At 42.6% G+C, this 15,367-nt stretch overlaps 1 protein-coding gene across 16 annotated transcripts in view; it reads left to right on the top strand.

The window, feature by feature from the left end:
* AKAP13 (A-kinase anchoring protein 13) overlaps positions 1 to 15,367 on the top strand; it is a 320,846-nt gene that overhangs the window by 141,137 nt on the left and 164,342 nt on the right. The gene's annotated exons all lie outside the window — the stretch shown is intronic.

The following is a 15,367-nucleotide window of genomic DNA, read 5'->3' on the forward strand; positions in this document are numbered from 1 at the left end:
GGCCTACCCTTGCTTTTAGGTAGATGCACAGTTGGCTCCCCCATTTTGAAGAGAAGTTAGTTGAACGTCCCCCTGCCTGCAGTCCCCTATTTAGTGATGGGTAGAAGAGGGAAGGAACCCAAGTCTTGAGGCTCTTGGTTGAGCTAAGGCTAGGAGGTGACATTAGATGGGTGTTGCATTGGAGTCATCCAGAAAGAGATTGTGACAGCCAGGTGCTGTGGGACATCGCGCACACAACACACAAGCCGTCTGGGGACCTGGATCACTCATTTGGGGGAGGGAAAGAGCTGAGACCCAGAGGCAGTTCTATTCTAGGTAGTGGCTAAGTGTGCGGACTTTGGAGTCAAACCAAAGTTTGCAGTTTGGCTTTGCCATTTGTAGCTGTGGACACATTACATAACTTTATTCTCTAAGCCTCAGTTTCTGTCTCTGCTTAAAAAGAAACAAGGATAATACGTACCTTCTGAAATTATAACCAAGTGCCTGGCATGTGCACTGTGAAGAATCGGGGGTTATTTGTCACACAGATGTTGGTTATTGCTTGGAGCAGATACAGGGGCAATAGATAGCTTGAAGAGAGGACAGTATGGTATAGTGGAACTGCTTAGGGACGAAGAGCTTAGTTAAAATCAAAGCTTCCCCACTTAGTAGCCTGTGTGACTTGGAAAAAAGTGGGTAGTCCTGCCTGCCCATCCTGAGTTTCTCATCCCTTGGATGATACCAAGTTGGCCTCTGTCACCAGGTTGTTAGAACCAAGTGAGATTTGTGCAGATACCTTGTTAGACTCTCAGGTGCTCTGTGTAAGTTTCTCATGTAGTCGCATAATCAGTAAGATGATAGTTCACTGATCAGTGAAACTCAAATTCCAGTTGATTGGTCTACCTAGAGTATCTTTTTTGTGATATTTATTGTAGCTCTGTGAATTGAAGTTGGTAGAGAGATTGGCAGAATGTGTGTTGAGGCAGGTGAGTCTCGAAGCCAGGATCTACCTCTGGGAAGCTATGATCTTCGGTGATCCCCTTACCCTCCTGAAGCCCAGCCCTGTTTGTAACATGGGAGGAACAAGAGGGCCATCTCCAGTGTGAGCTGCTTTGAGAAATAAATGAAGGAGTGTACGTAGAGCATCAGCATGGTGACTGATGTAAATGGTGTCCATCGCTGCCCTTTCCTTGATTTCCCATTACTTCTAGAGCCATAACATTTTTCATATGTTAAAGAAATTTTGCCAAAATCTTAAAAGGATTTCCAGGCAGCATGTGATTGTCCCTCTTTTGATAAGAGTTTGAAGTCATTTCCTAGTGTAATAGATACCACTTCTAAAAAAAATTAGTTTGGTTCTCTGTCTGTGCTGTGATGTGATGCCTCTGGGTGACGGAACGGGGAGCTCCAGGTGGACGAGGGGTCGTTGGCATCGCTGCCACCCTTACAGGAAGAGCATCCTGTAAAGTGTGTCCGCTCTGGAGCGTTGACATGGAAGTGTTGAAGTACTTCATTTGCCCAGAGAGCAAGTTTCAGAGTGTTCATCCTTGTGTCATTTTCTGTATCGGTCCAGTAAATCTCTTTATTTAATGAATGCCTGCAGTGCACTAGAAATCATGGTTGGTACATTACAGCTAATATTTCACTTCAGTCTTAGGACAGCCTTTCTGAAATCGGCCTTATTTGTGTTGTACAGATGAAGGCTCAGGGAGCTAAGGTAATTAGCCTGAGGCTTTATAGAAAGTGGTAGAGCTCCTGTCACACATACACACATCCATGGAATTCGGTGGCCCATAATCTTCCCTCTACAAAAACTTGACAGGAGGAAAGAGACTCAGGAAGAGGCCACCAGGATACAGGATGATGAACACTCAATTAGAGAAGGGTTAACAGCTTTCTCTTTGGTCCTAGCCTCTACTTTCCATTCAATATTACCCAGCGTATGGTTTTAAAAGTAGTATTGTTTACACTCAGGCTGTCTTTTTACATTGGTTCTCACGACAACCCAATGAGTAGATAGGTCGGGTGTTATTAATTATCCCTATTTTATAACTGAGGAAACTGAGGTAAAGTGAGTTGCCCAAAGTCACTAGGCTACAAAGTAACAGAACCAGGCTCAAGCTCAAAGTCCAAGGATCTGTCCAGGTACAGATGACATGTGTGCATATGCAGAGCACCAACCCAGCCTGGCAGACATGAGGCACTAGGTCATGGTTTATTATTGTAGGGCAATGTTGGCTCCTCTCAAAGAGATTCCATTCTCAGGTCCTTCTTTTGATACATTTACACTTAAAACCTGGGTGCAGGGTCAGAGGGTAGAGTAACTACTCATGTGTACTTACTGCACAATGGAGCAGAGTGCTGTTGAGCAAGACCTTCTGTGAACATGGTGATTGCCTCTTCAGGGTCCTCTGTAAGTACTTGACAAGTGGGTCTTCAGTAGCGCATCTGGCACAAAACAAGTTTGGAACCTTTGCTTTTGCTCAAGAGGGGAAATAACGAAGCAAATGTACAAACTTACCTTCAAAAAAGTAGCCAGATAGGAGGATTTTTTTTTTTTAACTTTACGTTTCTCTGGCTCAAGTCCCATCTATCTGTTCATCCTTATGTTCAACCATTCATCCATCCCCTCTTTGTCACTATGTGATCTGGGTCTCTGTTCTGGTAAAGCTGAGTGGAAACTGGAGGGGGGGGGCACACACATTAATTGGCTACCTGCTACTTTGGTGCTTCAGTGTGTTCTCATTTAGAACCTTCCTGCAGATGTTCTAAGGTGTAGTTAATACAGTCAGCATTCCTCTAGAACTGGGAAAATCTCCAGAGGCTAGACAGCCTGCCCAAGGCCATCTAGTGAGTAAACTGCTATTCTTGGGGGCGCCTGGGTGGCTCAGTCGGTTGGGCATCTGCCTTCGGCTCAGGTCATGGCCTCAGGGTCCTGGGATCGAGCCCCGTGTCTGGCTCCCTGCTCAGCAGGGAGTCTGCTTCTCCCTCTCCCTCAGTGATCTCTGTGGCTCTCACTCTCTCAAATAAACAAAAATAAAAAAATCTTAAAAAAAAAAAGCTAAATTGCTATTCTTCGCAAGCCTGTCATTAGGATGTTTTTAAACTTTATTGATAGAATTTTGGGAGGAAGCATGTTTGATAACATTGTCAGTCTTCTAAAGAAGGTCATTTAATTTCGATGATTCATTGATCTGGTTTTTTTTCTTTTTTGGTAACTTCTGAATGGAAGCATTTTAAGAATTTTGACCTAGTTTTTTTAGAAAGCCATTCAAATGGTAATCTCAAGATTGTTAGCCTGTGTGGCAACATGTTGGAAAATTGCAGATGCACTTTCTGAGAATAATACGTGTATTTATATAACAATAGCACTAGCTGCCATTTATTGTATTTGTGTTAGGCACTTTGCATAAATTCTTGTATATTTTATCCTCTCTCCAACCCTCCGGGGTAGACATACTCTCCTCATTTCAGAAGGTAATCGCCACAGCTGCTAGGTCATGGACTGGTAATTTGAACCAGTTTGTAACTGTAAAACCTCTGAACTTTTACACTACCTTGGACTTCATAAGAAGATGGATTGGTATTGCAAGTTGGTTGGAATAACAAAGCCATCCCGTATGTCTTGTGTTCCCTTGCGTGCACTTCTTGCTGTATGCATGCAAGTGGCCCCAGCTTATTTGCTCTCGGTGCCACATAACTTCAGGCCTCAGTGCTTTTCTTCAGAGAACTGTAAAGTCAGCTTAACCTCTGGTAGCAAATTCTCTGTGGCAACAGCACGTGATCTTGACAACATTTCTGACTTCACTATGGACCCAGGTGGAAGAAAACACGAGCCTAGAGGATGGGACTTGGTGGGTGAGTCCTCCACCCTCTAGAAAACATAAGCCTTTCATAGCCATTATATGTTATTTTTATTTGGTCAGTTTTGGAGTTTCCTTAAGGGCATATCTACAGAAAGAATGACTTGGAGATTTTACTTGCGTGTATTATTAACAGACGTAAAAAGGATTCTTAAGGAAAAAACTAAGCATGCCAAATAAACAAAATCAGTATTTGGCCAAAGCATCTGGCTGTTCAGCCTTCACCATGGCAGAATCAAACATGGGTGTGTCCCGATTGAGTATTGCCTAGGAGCCTTAGTTTTCTCATCTATACAATGGGAAATGTGATAGCATGTACCTCCTATGTCTCTTAGGATAAAATGGGAACATTCCTGTGAAGTTCTTAGAAACAGGGCGCGTCCCTCTGCCTGGAGAGTAGGAAGGAAGAGTCCGTGGAAATAAGATGCCTACTCGGCTCTGTGTAAAGAGGACCTCTCTGCACCCCCACCCAGTTTCTGACATGTTTTTCCTGGTCAGCCTCACCCGCAACGGTAACACTCCCTTGACACAGGCAGGAAGAAGAGCCCCGTTTTCCTCTTGGATTTTGGGGAGTGAATAGTGGTAGGGTGATGTGGGTGTGCTTTTAGTTGTCTGACCGTTAACTCGCAAGCAAGGGTTCTGTGCCCTTTTAAAAAATACATAACTCAAAAACTGCCTTCTTTTTTTGTTCCTTAGAATTACACGAGCCCTAGAGTATCCCGTATAGTCACAATTTATGGAGCACTTTGGGAGGGCCAGACACTATGCTGACACTTTACATTCCTGTTTATTTGCTCTCAAGCAAACCCAGTATTCCCACTTCACAAATGAGGAAAGTGAGCCACAGAGAACTTTCAGTAACTGACCCAAGATCATACAGGTGGCACAGAGTAAAGAATCGAAGCAAGTCTAACTTCCCAGCATGTTCTGATCATTACCTTAGTAAAGTTTTTAGTTATTTAACAGCATGGAATTTATAGCAAATTGCTGATACACAGTAGTTGCTCACATTATGTGCCCTCTTTCCTCTGCATTCTTTCCGTACTAGTTAAGGGCAGAGTGACAGTACTAGGTCAAAAAAAAAAAAAGGCAAGAAGAACCGAGTATCGTGTGCATGGATGCAAACTACTGTAGCAGTGAGTTCCTTACAAGCACCGAAGATAGCAGCCTCCTAGCCACTGTGAGGTGCGTCAGCGATCCCCCTCTCCCAGTTTCTGGCATTTCGCTCTCCGATTCCATTTTATTGCAATTGTAGTTGATTTTGTAGGACTCCCTAAGGCTCAGCACTGTTCCTGTGAGGTGGCTTCATGGAAGAAATTGCAGTAGCCCTCAAACAAGGAACTAGATGCTGCAGTTCCTGTCAGAGGGAGACTCAGCAAAACACGCCTTTGGGAGGGCTGCCTTTCTCTCTTAAAGCTGCAGTATGGAGCCAGGACCCAGATAGGATGGGCTTGCGATATTCGTGGTGCTTGAGCAGCGATCAGTGAGTATCCGCTTCCAGACTGATGCATCGTTGGTCTTCAGTGTTGGTTCTCTGGCATTTGACCTGGCTTTTGCTGATCTCAAGAAGACGCATCGTTGAACTTCCCCCCGTGAATGACTCATGTTGTTAGTACCGGGAAAATGGTTTTTTTCCTGCACTTGATTTGACAGGGTTTTACATGTGTGGTAGCATCAGCCCCGACCTTTTGCTTGAGTTGCATCACGCTAGATAAGGTGAGGAGGCAGAGGCTGACTGGTTGTCGATTGGTGCATAGCCGTGGGAATGCTGAAATGAGTTGAAATGTACTCTGTGCTTGTTGAATTCTATTGTTCCACATACATAAATCCTAGTTTTGGGGTGAGCCATGGATACTCGGGATGCTATAACCCTATCTCTGAGGAGGGCTTCCTAATGTATGGTTTTCTTGCTATGGATCCTAAAAAAAAAACTTGTAATAGAAAATCTAATATACCTGATTAGCTTCTGATAAATATTATATCAGACTTACAGTGTGTATACAATGCGGTCACTGTTTGACAGTGTTAGAGGGTCAGTTTCACAGTGGGCAGTGGAAGGAGGTACAGAAGTTTTGGAATTAGGTCTGGGTAAAATCCTGGCCTTTTTGCTTACTGGCCATGTACGTGAACAAATTATTCCTTAAGCCTGTCGTTTACTCACATGAAAAATGGAAAGACACTGAGCCCTGCCTCAGAGTTGTTCAGAGGATTAAGTAAGTTATATTCATCTGATACCAAACTAATATTATTGTTTTATTCTTTAATATTTTTATCTTTGCTCTCTTCTTCCTCACATTTTCTCACCAAACTCAGAGTAAAATCCTAGTTGGTAACCACGGTCTGCAGAGCCCCATGAGATCCGAACCCTGACCAACTCTGACACCTCGTTTCCCTGACCTTCGCCTCCTTCCCGTGGCTTTCTCTACACAGGATCCTTGCGCTTTGCTGTAGCCTTTGCCTTTTCTTTTTCTGTCCCAGTAACTCCATAATGCTGGCTCTTTTCATAGGATTCACGTCACTGGTCCCCCTCTCCTCAGAGATTTTTCCTGACCACCTGTCTGAAGAATGCACTCTCTCCACCCACAGGAAGTTTCTGCCATAAGCACCCATTTTTTTGTTTTTTGTTTTGTTTTTTTTTTTAAGATGTTATCTCTAACTGTAACTATACCCTTGTCTAATAGAAGCTCCATGATAGTAGGAACTTTGGCTGTCTTATTTATTCATCCATCTATTCCTAGCATCCAGGAACATAGTAGATACTGAGTGAATATTTGTTGAGGGTTTGAATGAATAAATGTATAACCTAGATCATTCATTTTCTGGAAATGTGGTATTTTGAGATATCTTGAAATATGAACTTAAGTACAATGTAGAGAAGACCAGTTTCCACGGGGGATTCATGTTTAATAAAATGTCATCCCATCTGTAGTATTTTCTTTTTGATGGGCTTTTGGAGACATTTTATCAATAATGGAAAAATACCTATATGGACATTTGTAAACAGTATACATACAGAGCCTAATGCATTTTCATGTACTGAGAAATAGTATCTTTTTGTCTATGCATATGTTTTTAGAAAATATATGCTCATATGAAAATAATTTTATTGGTCAAGATAAGAATGTTAGAGGTAGAATACCTCTTAATGTAATCTAAAAAGAAACATTTTGCTCTTAGCTTTTCTTTCAGCTCATTAATCCACGTAAGTTTAATATTAAATTGCTTGGGAATAGATTGCTTGGAATAGATTTTAAAAATGTATCTTTCAGGGGTGCCTGGTGGCCCAGTCGATTAAGCATCTGCCTTTGGCTTAGGTTGTGGTCTCGGGGTCCTGGGACCCTGCTCAGCGGGGAGTCTGCTTCTCCCTCTGCCTCTGTGTTTGCATGTGCTTGCTCTCTCAAATAAATAAAATCTTTAAAAAAAATTTATCTTTTTGCCCTCATTCAACCCTTATTTGTGTGAAACCTTGGTTCGTTTATCTGTGCTTTTGTTAATCATCTATATGCAGGTCATTGGCCCTTGTCACTTGGAAGAGTAAAAATGATATTTATGGTGAAAATGCTCTGAAAAACTTAATCCTGCTTTACAGTATATTTTTATTATATACTGTGATTAGTTCCTAGTATTTCACATTTGGTTCAGGGAAATCGTGTCAGTGAATTAATTATAGAAGCTCTTTGTGGGGGGGAAAAAAAAAAGCCCTTTGTGACATGGCTGTTAAAGTGGATATTTGGATGCTTTTGATTTTATAAAAATAATAATAATAAACACCAGCGGGGATTGAACTTTTAAAATACTCTTGACTGGTATTGAGTAAGTGTTCAGCTTTGCCCGGGCCTCTGAAGTGTACCTCAGGAGAAAAGGACACGTGGTCCAGTGCATCAGTAGCTGGTTCCACGTTCCGTGTCCCCGTCTGTGCCATGACTTTTCTTTCTCCTGCTTGCCTGTCTCGCCAGGGTCTGTAGATGTTAGGAATGTAAAATGGGTTCCTGGCAATCTTCAGGAATCTCTGTTGTAACCCACTGCTGCTCAGAAGGAGGCAGGCCTGGCTCAGCACTGAGCTGCCCGTTCTTTGTCACTGATCTGTGATGAGATCAGTGTGAAGTGGAGAGAATGTGTTTAGAAACTTTTATGGTAAGTTGACAGTCATTTTATAGTGATTGAATCAAACAAGAACTTTGGGCTTCAGTTTTGTATGTTGTGTATTTTACTTCCTAGTAATTCATTTTTAGAATTTTTGCTTCTGTAATGAGTTGGAATTTTTTTTTTTAATCTGGTCCTTCATCAATAGTTCAAGCAGCTGTCCTCGAACCCACCTGCCTACTGATGGTACAGTGCTGTGCGCAGGGAGAGCAGATTGATGTTCTTTGTTGCTGCACAAGGAGCATATAGAGAAGAGAGACCTGAAAAAAGTCCCATCTAGTCTGTGAAAGAGACATTGTCTCCTTATTTTGACATATGTTATTTGTCTAACTGCTTCTAAATAAGACGAATCCATTTCAACAATGACTTATGAAAAATGCTGCCTCGGGGCAGTGGGTTATACAAAAATACACAAGCTCATTAAAAGCTTATTGGACTTGTGAAGTATTGGTTCTTTTCTTAAATTTTAATGACAGTAACCTTATATAAAGTCAAGTGAACTTCATGTCTGAAGAGACCTGCCCCGACTAATGAGCAAGAACACCTTTTTTTTTTTTTTCCCCCTAAACTGGAAAAAGCTAGTTTACAGAGTGATGACTTCATTGTGATTAAAGTTACCGGTGTTTGTAAGTAGAACAAATCACTTGTCTATAGAATTGTGGCAGCTTCCCCATTGGAAGCTTGTTAGTCAACTGATCTTAATGGTCACCATTACCCTGGAGTTAACAGATTCATATTTAGGTCTTAATCTTTTCTATTGAGTTTCAAATGCTTTTCAGAAATGGAAGAAACTGGAAGAAATGGATGTGCATTCCTTGCCCTCTGTCAAGATTCGATTATTTAAATTGGTGAACATCTAGGGTTGCTGTTTGATTTTTGTTTTGTGTTTGCTTCATGAGAAAGCTAAAGAAACTTAAAATTTTAAAGATGTGTTATTTCTCTTCTGGTCGTTAGATATTGGACTTTTCTTCCTGATCTGTTTTCTGTCATCGGTTTCAAATTACTTTATCCAGTTCCATTATTCTTAACAAGTTTCAGATTATTTTGTAAGCATTTCTGTCTCTTTCCCCAGCCTGAAATTTGGTGTTAGTCACAGTGATGATGGTCTCCCTTTCAAGATAGTTCTCACATGCCTGTATTTCTCCTCTCGTTAAGTACACTTTGTGTGCAGAAGACAGTAAGTAGTTATGAAGTCAGTAACTGTCATGGAATAGACAAAGAGTCATATGTTCTTCGGGATACCAACCTAGCTTTATAGAAATAGAAATCCAAGTAATACTTAAATAGAAATCTCTGTGTCCTCACTTAGATGGCCTCAGTCATCTGGGGAGGGAGAGGGTAGAAAAAAGAGTGCATTACTGAGTGAGTGGGGATTGGTCAGTTGGGTTATTTCTTAGATGAGGATCCATATGGTGTTGGTCTGGGGATGAATTAAATGTAACTGTCCGAGTCCAGCCCAGGTTTATTTCTGTGCTCCCCTGCGGTGGAGCTCTAGGTGACACTTGCACTGTACTGTCTGACCTCTGACTTAGGCCAGAAGCAAGAAGGATAACAAGGAGGGAGAATTAGCATGTATTTTTTAACAATTTAGTTAGACATAATGATAGTATTCATAATGCTGCCACCACTAAGACAGATGTATTTCATTTTCAGGTATTACCTCCCACACTGTATTGTTTTCTAAGCAGTGCAGCTGATTTTCTATTTCGTGTTCTGGTATTTTTACTTTATCCTATTATCTGTTTCTGTGGTCTTATAATTGTTTTTGAGGCCCTCTAAAATACTTTATCTTGCATATTTAAACCATTTACCCAATGTTAAATGTTAGTTTTAACATTTAAAAAATCAGAAATTAATGAATGCTGCAGTGAGCCTCATTTTTGCTTCTGTTAAATTATTTCTGTAAGCTAAATTCCGAGGACTTGTATAATTAGGTTGAAGGATATAGTACTTCAGTATTTTTTGCAGTCTTGTCAGCCTTGAATTTGCTTTTCTTTTTAAAATGAACTGGCACCATAGGTTACTTTAATGTGGTGTTTTACAACTTTGGCTGTACATTAGAATCCTCTGAGGATTCTAATTACACATTAGAATCTCCTGGAGAGCTTTAAAAACTGATGCCGAAGGGCCACCTCTAGAGATTTTTATTTAATTGGTGTGAGGTGTGATCTGGACATCGGGATTTTAAAAAGCTCTCCAGGTAATTCTAAAATGCAGTTAAGGTTTAAGAACTTTGCCTTAGTGGGAAAATGAGACTTAACACTACACCTGAAAATTAATTCCTGAGAGTTATCTGAATCAGGTTGGTGGCTTAAATCTGATTCAATAAACAAAATCAACAACTAAGTAGGTTGATCCCATCAGTGCATCATTTAGATGTCAGTCTAGTATAAATTTGACTTAACTTTAATTTTTACTTATCCTGTGAATGTTGGTATGTTAGATATTTATGCAAATATCATTAGTATCATGGTAAGATATTAAAATTGTTTTTTTTTTTAAGATCTTGAAAACAGTGCAGTAAGGTGAGACTAGAAAATGGCAGAACTTCGGCTGTCAGAGGAGCAAGGTATTCCAGAAGTCGGACTGGAGCCGTTGAGTTAGAGAGCCCAAGTAACCTCTCCAAGTGAAAAAAAAAAATGACCATGGAAGCCACGGGCCACAAAGTATAACCTCGCATCTGTAACGCACAGTAATCTAGAATCTGCACCCCCAAAACTTAACCCCCCAAAGAGTGTGTGTTAAAAATACTTCGTGGGCTTCACTGGTATGCATTTTCTGGTGCAAAACAGCAGAGGTGGTTTTGTGTGATGGTTTAGAGCGACGGCTCTAATTCTGGCCCCGTGACATACTAGCTGCGAGGCAGGTCATTACACTTCTCACACCTTCAGTTTCCTCATCTGCAAGTTGGGGTAATGTCTTCCTTCACAGCATAGTTGAAAGAATAAATGAGGTGATATATATAAAACATAGCTCAATATTCGGTACATTGTTAAACCATTAATAAACGCAGCTGTAAGAGGAAGTGACTAGGGTGTGTACCCCTTGCTTGTGGAAGGAAATAGAAACTAAATGTAATAGTAGGTGTATCTCTAATCCCTAAAACAACTCTGTAAGAAAGCTGCTATTATTGCCACTTTTTGGTGAAAAGACTTGGGCCCGTGGAAGCTAACTCAGCTTAGACCAGACCATGATCTAAAGGGGATTCCACTCTCAGCAGCCTTCGGCATCATTGCCGAATGATTCAGCCTCCAGGGAAATCTACCCTCAGTGCAGTGAGATAGATTTGTGGTGATTTGTTACAGTGAGGGGAGTATTTTTTTCCCCCTTAGGGAAAAGTAGGTGCCAGTTAGTGTTTGTTTTGGGTGAAAATGGGTGAACAATTTGAGTGCCATTTTTTTTAAGAGAGTGAAGGAATAAATGTTGCAGTTGGCACTCTCATTTGAGAGGAATGTGCTTATTTGCTTATTTTGAAAAGAGCGAGGCAGTGAGAATCTGGGCTGTGCAGTTTGCCCTGTGTGTTGTCCGGGTCTCGCCGGGCACCTGAGAACGGCTGGGGTTGATCCACGGCTGCCGTGGAGTCGGGGCAGTAGGTGGGCCAATGGGGGACCTTGGAAGAGTTGACCAGAGAATGCCTGTGTGGTGGAAAATGTTGGGCTGGGAATGGACGTTCTTTGAATTTATGTAGCAATTCTTCCCCTGAAGGCCTCTTTGCTCCGCACAGACTGCAGATGACCCCAGGTGCTTCCTGCTGTGGCAGCCGGTGGGGGGGTGTCCCCGTAAAAAGCAGCCCCTGCCACCTAGAGCGGTGCTGCAGGAGGTGGTGGGAGAGCCTGGGCTTGGAGGTCAGTCCGGCCAGGATTCAGATCCAGCGCTCCAGGGCCTGCTAGCCTCGTGCTCAGTAAGGGGACTCCTGATGCTTCCTGGCTGCCTACTGTGTGCGCGGAAGTACCGGCTAATTTGTGTCCTGCCCCCTTGCATCACCACTGCAACTCTGAAGGTCTGAGACTGTCTCCTTACAGATCGGGATGCACGCCCAAAGAAGCCAAGCACTAGTCCAGGCTCTCACTTCTGGTCAGTGGTGAAGCTTGTTGTTTGAAGCCAGGCTTCTCAGGCTGCTGATGGACGTGGTAGATCTTGAGCAAATGAGTTGGTATTTCTGAGTCTCCATTTCTTCTCCTCTGAACTAAGAATAGCACTTCTTCGAAGGATTCTTAAGAGGATCAAATATTGTACTTAAAAGCACCTGCCCATTTCTTCGTAGATTCCCAAATCCTACTAGTTTGTTGCCTGCCTTAACTAAATAGTGATCATAGAATGAAAGAATTGTTACCTCTGCCTTTTATTAAATTAATGTTTTATATTTAACTTTTTATTTTGAAAAATCTTGAACTCCTAGAAAAGATGCAAGAATGGAACAATGAACTCCTGTATACTCTTCATCGAAATGCGCCAGTTAACATTTGTTGTATTTGCTTTATCGGTGTATCTGTATACATGCAATGTTACTGAACTGTTTTGAGGGTAAGTTGCAGACGTATCCCCTTATTCCAGAGTATTTCAGCGTGTTCTTACCACGGTGCAGTCATCAGTCATACAACATTAATATAAGATGATCTCACATGTGGTTTATATTCCCTTTTTGCCAACTGCCCAAGAGTATTCTTTTAGCCGTGGTCTTCCCCTGACCTTGACCATGCACCATTCACATTGTTTTCAGCCATTCTCGGGCATGTTCCACTTCATCCCCAGTTCGCAGCACAACCCCCAGGGCAGTCTCCCGCTGAGCTCTGAAAGACCTGTTGTTAGTTCCTTGCCAGCTTCACCTTCTAAGCCATTCCTGCCACTACCCGGGCTTTACTGGAGTTACTTCTTTAGAGGTTATTTCTCCCTTCACAGAGAGCCAGTTCTTTGTGATCTCAAATCGTTGGTAAACATCTTGAGGAAAACAGGAATACTTGGACTCTCCCACCTGGAGTGAAATCCCAGCATCTGTTTGAGTGCCTGCAACGTGTCAGGAGATTAAGCAGGGGGTGGGGGGTGCCGGGTGGGGTAGGCTCTGGCAGTCAGGAGGAGGATGGTCCTTGTCCTCAGTCTCAGTCGGGGTTACGGGGTTACGGAGGAGTGAAGAGAGCATCACAATGCAGTGCAACAGGGCTTTCAGGGCTCAGCAGGGGACTGCCCTGGGGGTTGTGCTGCAAACTTGGGATGAAGTGGAACGTGCGGAGAATGGCTGAAAAGAATGTAAATTGTGTTTACGGCAGGATGATTGCAAGTTTCAGGGTAATCGTGGTATCAGCTGGCCTTTTCTGTCTTGTAGTCTGTTCTGGGGTCTGGCTGAATGTGACAGTCTAAGAAATTCTTGGAGGCCTCAGTACTGTCTGATGGAGTAGGAATGAAGCAGTCACAATTAGTAGTAAAAGTACCCTTCAGAGGGGTGGTTGTCCTCCTTGGGACGAGAAATGAAATGGAGAGAGATCATGGCCCGCAGCACTTACATGTCCTCATCTGTAGATCTCCCATTCGCTCATTTAAAAACAACAACAACAACAACAACAAACCCTCAGCTGAGGCTATGGTGCCTATTAATTCTCCAGTAGAAACAACCAGAATTTCAAGTCAGCTTGTGGGTGTGCTTTTCTGTCTTGCCAGACTTGATTTGATTGCAGTAAAATCTTTGTGTAATATTTCTAAGGCAAATTTTAGATCCTCAGGCATATTCCCCTCCGTGGCAGAAATGCAAAACCGAGGGACAACTTAATTACTACAACTGTAGACCCAGAAAGGGTTTCTCATCAAGAGAAGGCTGACCAGTTCTTCTCCAAGTGCAGATAAAACTAAACAAGGAAAATGGCTGTAAGGTGGGAACTGTGGTAGTTATACATAAAGAAAATCTGTACTTTTGGAATTAGAGTGTTTAGCTCTGCCGCAGGTTCCAGGTGGGAGCCTCCCAGCCCACCTGGGAGAGAAGGTGGATGGGGAGAGAGCTGGGCTCTGCCTTCCCTTCCCTGTACGGCCCCACCACCAAGCAATTCTTTTTTTGCAAATGATTTTATTTGAAGATGTTCAGCTACCTAAAAGTTTGAAAACAGCGTGTTAGACGTTTCTGTGGACGGTCCCCAGAGGTGCCTTGCAGCCCAATCCACAGCCTTGGGGCTGCTTTCTTCACACGTCCCTGCTGTCCGTTTGTTGCACGCTTCAAGAATGCGGGCGGATGTTAGCATTAATCGGACCGTACTGTGGAAGCAGATGCATGCAGGTCCATTGGGACAGCTCACTTGAACTGCCAGGTTCTTCCGCTGCCAGGACGCAGAAGGGCAGGGGGCTGTACTTCTACCCTGGGTTAATCTCTTTTAAGATGTCGTTTTCTGGCTGTGAGATCGGATGCATTTTGATCAGCGCTGCTACAGTGTTACGTCATAAATCACTTAAGTTTTTTCCTTCTTAGTGGTACATAAAGTAATGGTACTTTGAGGAGGAATAGCATTGTAATTTTGAAGAAACGTGGTGTATTTAGTGCATCGAATGCTGCATTTGTAAGTGTGAAACTCTTAATTGATTCTTTCCTGCTTTTTGCTTCCATGGAGGTGGGGGTACCACCAATACGCCAAGCTGTGGCTACCTCACAGTAATTCCTGTTTGACCTCAGACTGTGTTTACACTTACCCTTGAGGAAAGCTGCCCTATTTACCCTTGTAGCCCTGGCATCCAGCACAGTGCCTACTACTTAACAGGTGTCCAGTAAATGTTTCATTGAATGATCTTTGACTGTCACCTTGTGAAGCAAGACCATACAAACAAGGTTCTAGCTAGGAGTAATTAGAAAAAAGAAATTAACTTAATTCAAGTGAAAATACGAAGTCGTGCAAGAAAGGGAGAGTGCTCACAGGACATTATGTGGAGCAGCTACGAGCAGCACTTCTAGATGCAGAATAATGTAGACACCAAACGCGGCACCACCGTTAGAACTGCTCTGAGGAGAACAGGACAGGCTGCGTGCCTGTGGTTTTAGGGAGGGGGCAGGTAGGGAGCTAAACACTCCTTCTTGGTGTTGGGAAGTCGGTATGTAATGCCCCAGGTCCCTTCCCCTTCTATGTGCATATCTGCTCTGTGATTCTGTTCTTTGGAAGAGTGTAGTTTTTTCTATAACATAGGCCCAAAATGATAGGCTGCATTTTCATTTGTTACTGAGCCAAAGAAAATAATGATAGAGCTTCTCCGTACACTTATTTTTGTACCCTGTGCTGATTTTCGATCTTAAACCTTCAGTAAATCACAGCACCAATAAGCACCATACTTCTCTTAAGGAGCTTTGTATTCTGGTGAGAGGTATAAGACAGGTACATAAATAACCATTAAATAGCCCAAAGAGGGTTTGGTTT

This window comes from Mirounga leonina, unplaced genomic scaffold (genome assembly GCF_011800145.1).
Source record: "Mirounga leonina isolate KUSES-001 unplaced genomic scaffold, KU_Mleo_1.0 Mir_178, whole genome shotgun sequence".
In the NCBI taxonomy this organism is placed as follows: domain Eukaryota; kingdom Metazoa; phylum Chordata; class Mammalia; order Carnivora; family Phocidae; genus Mirounga; species Mirounga leonina.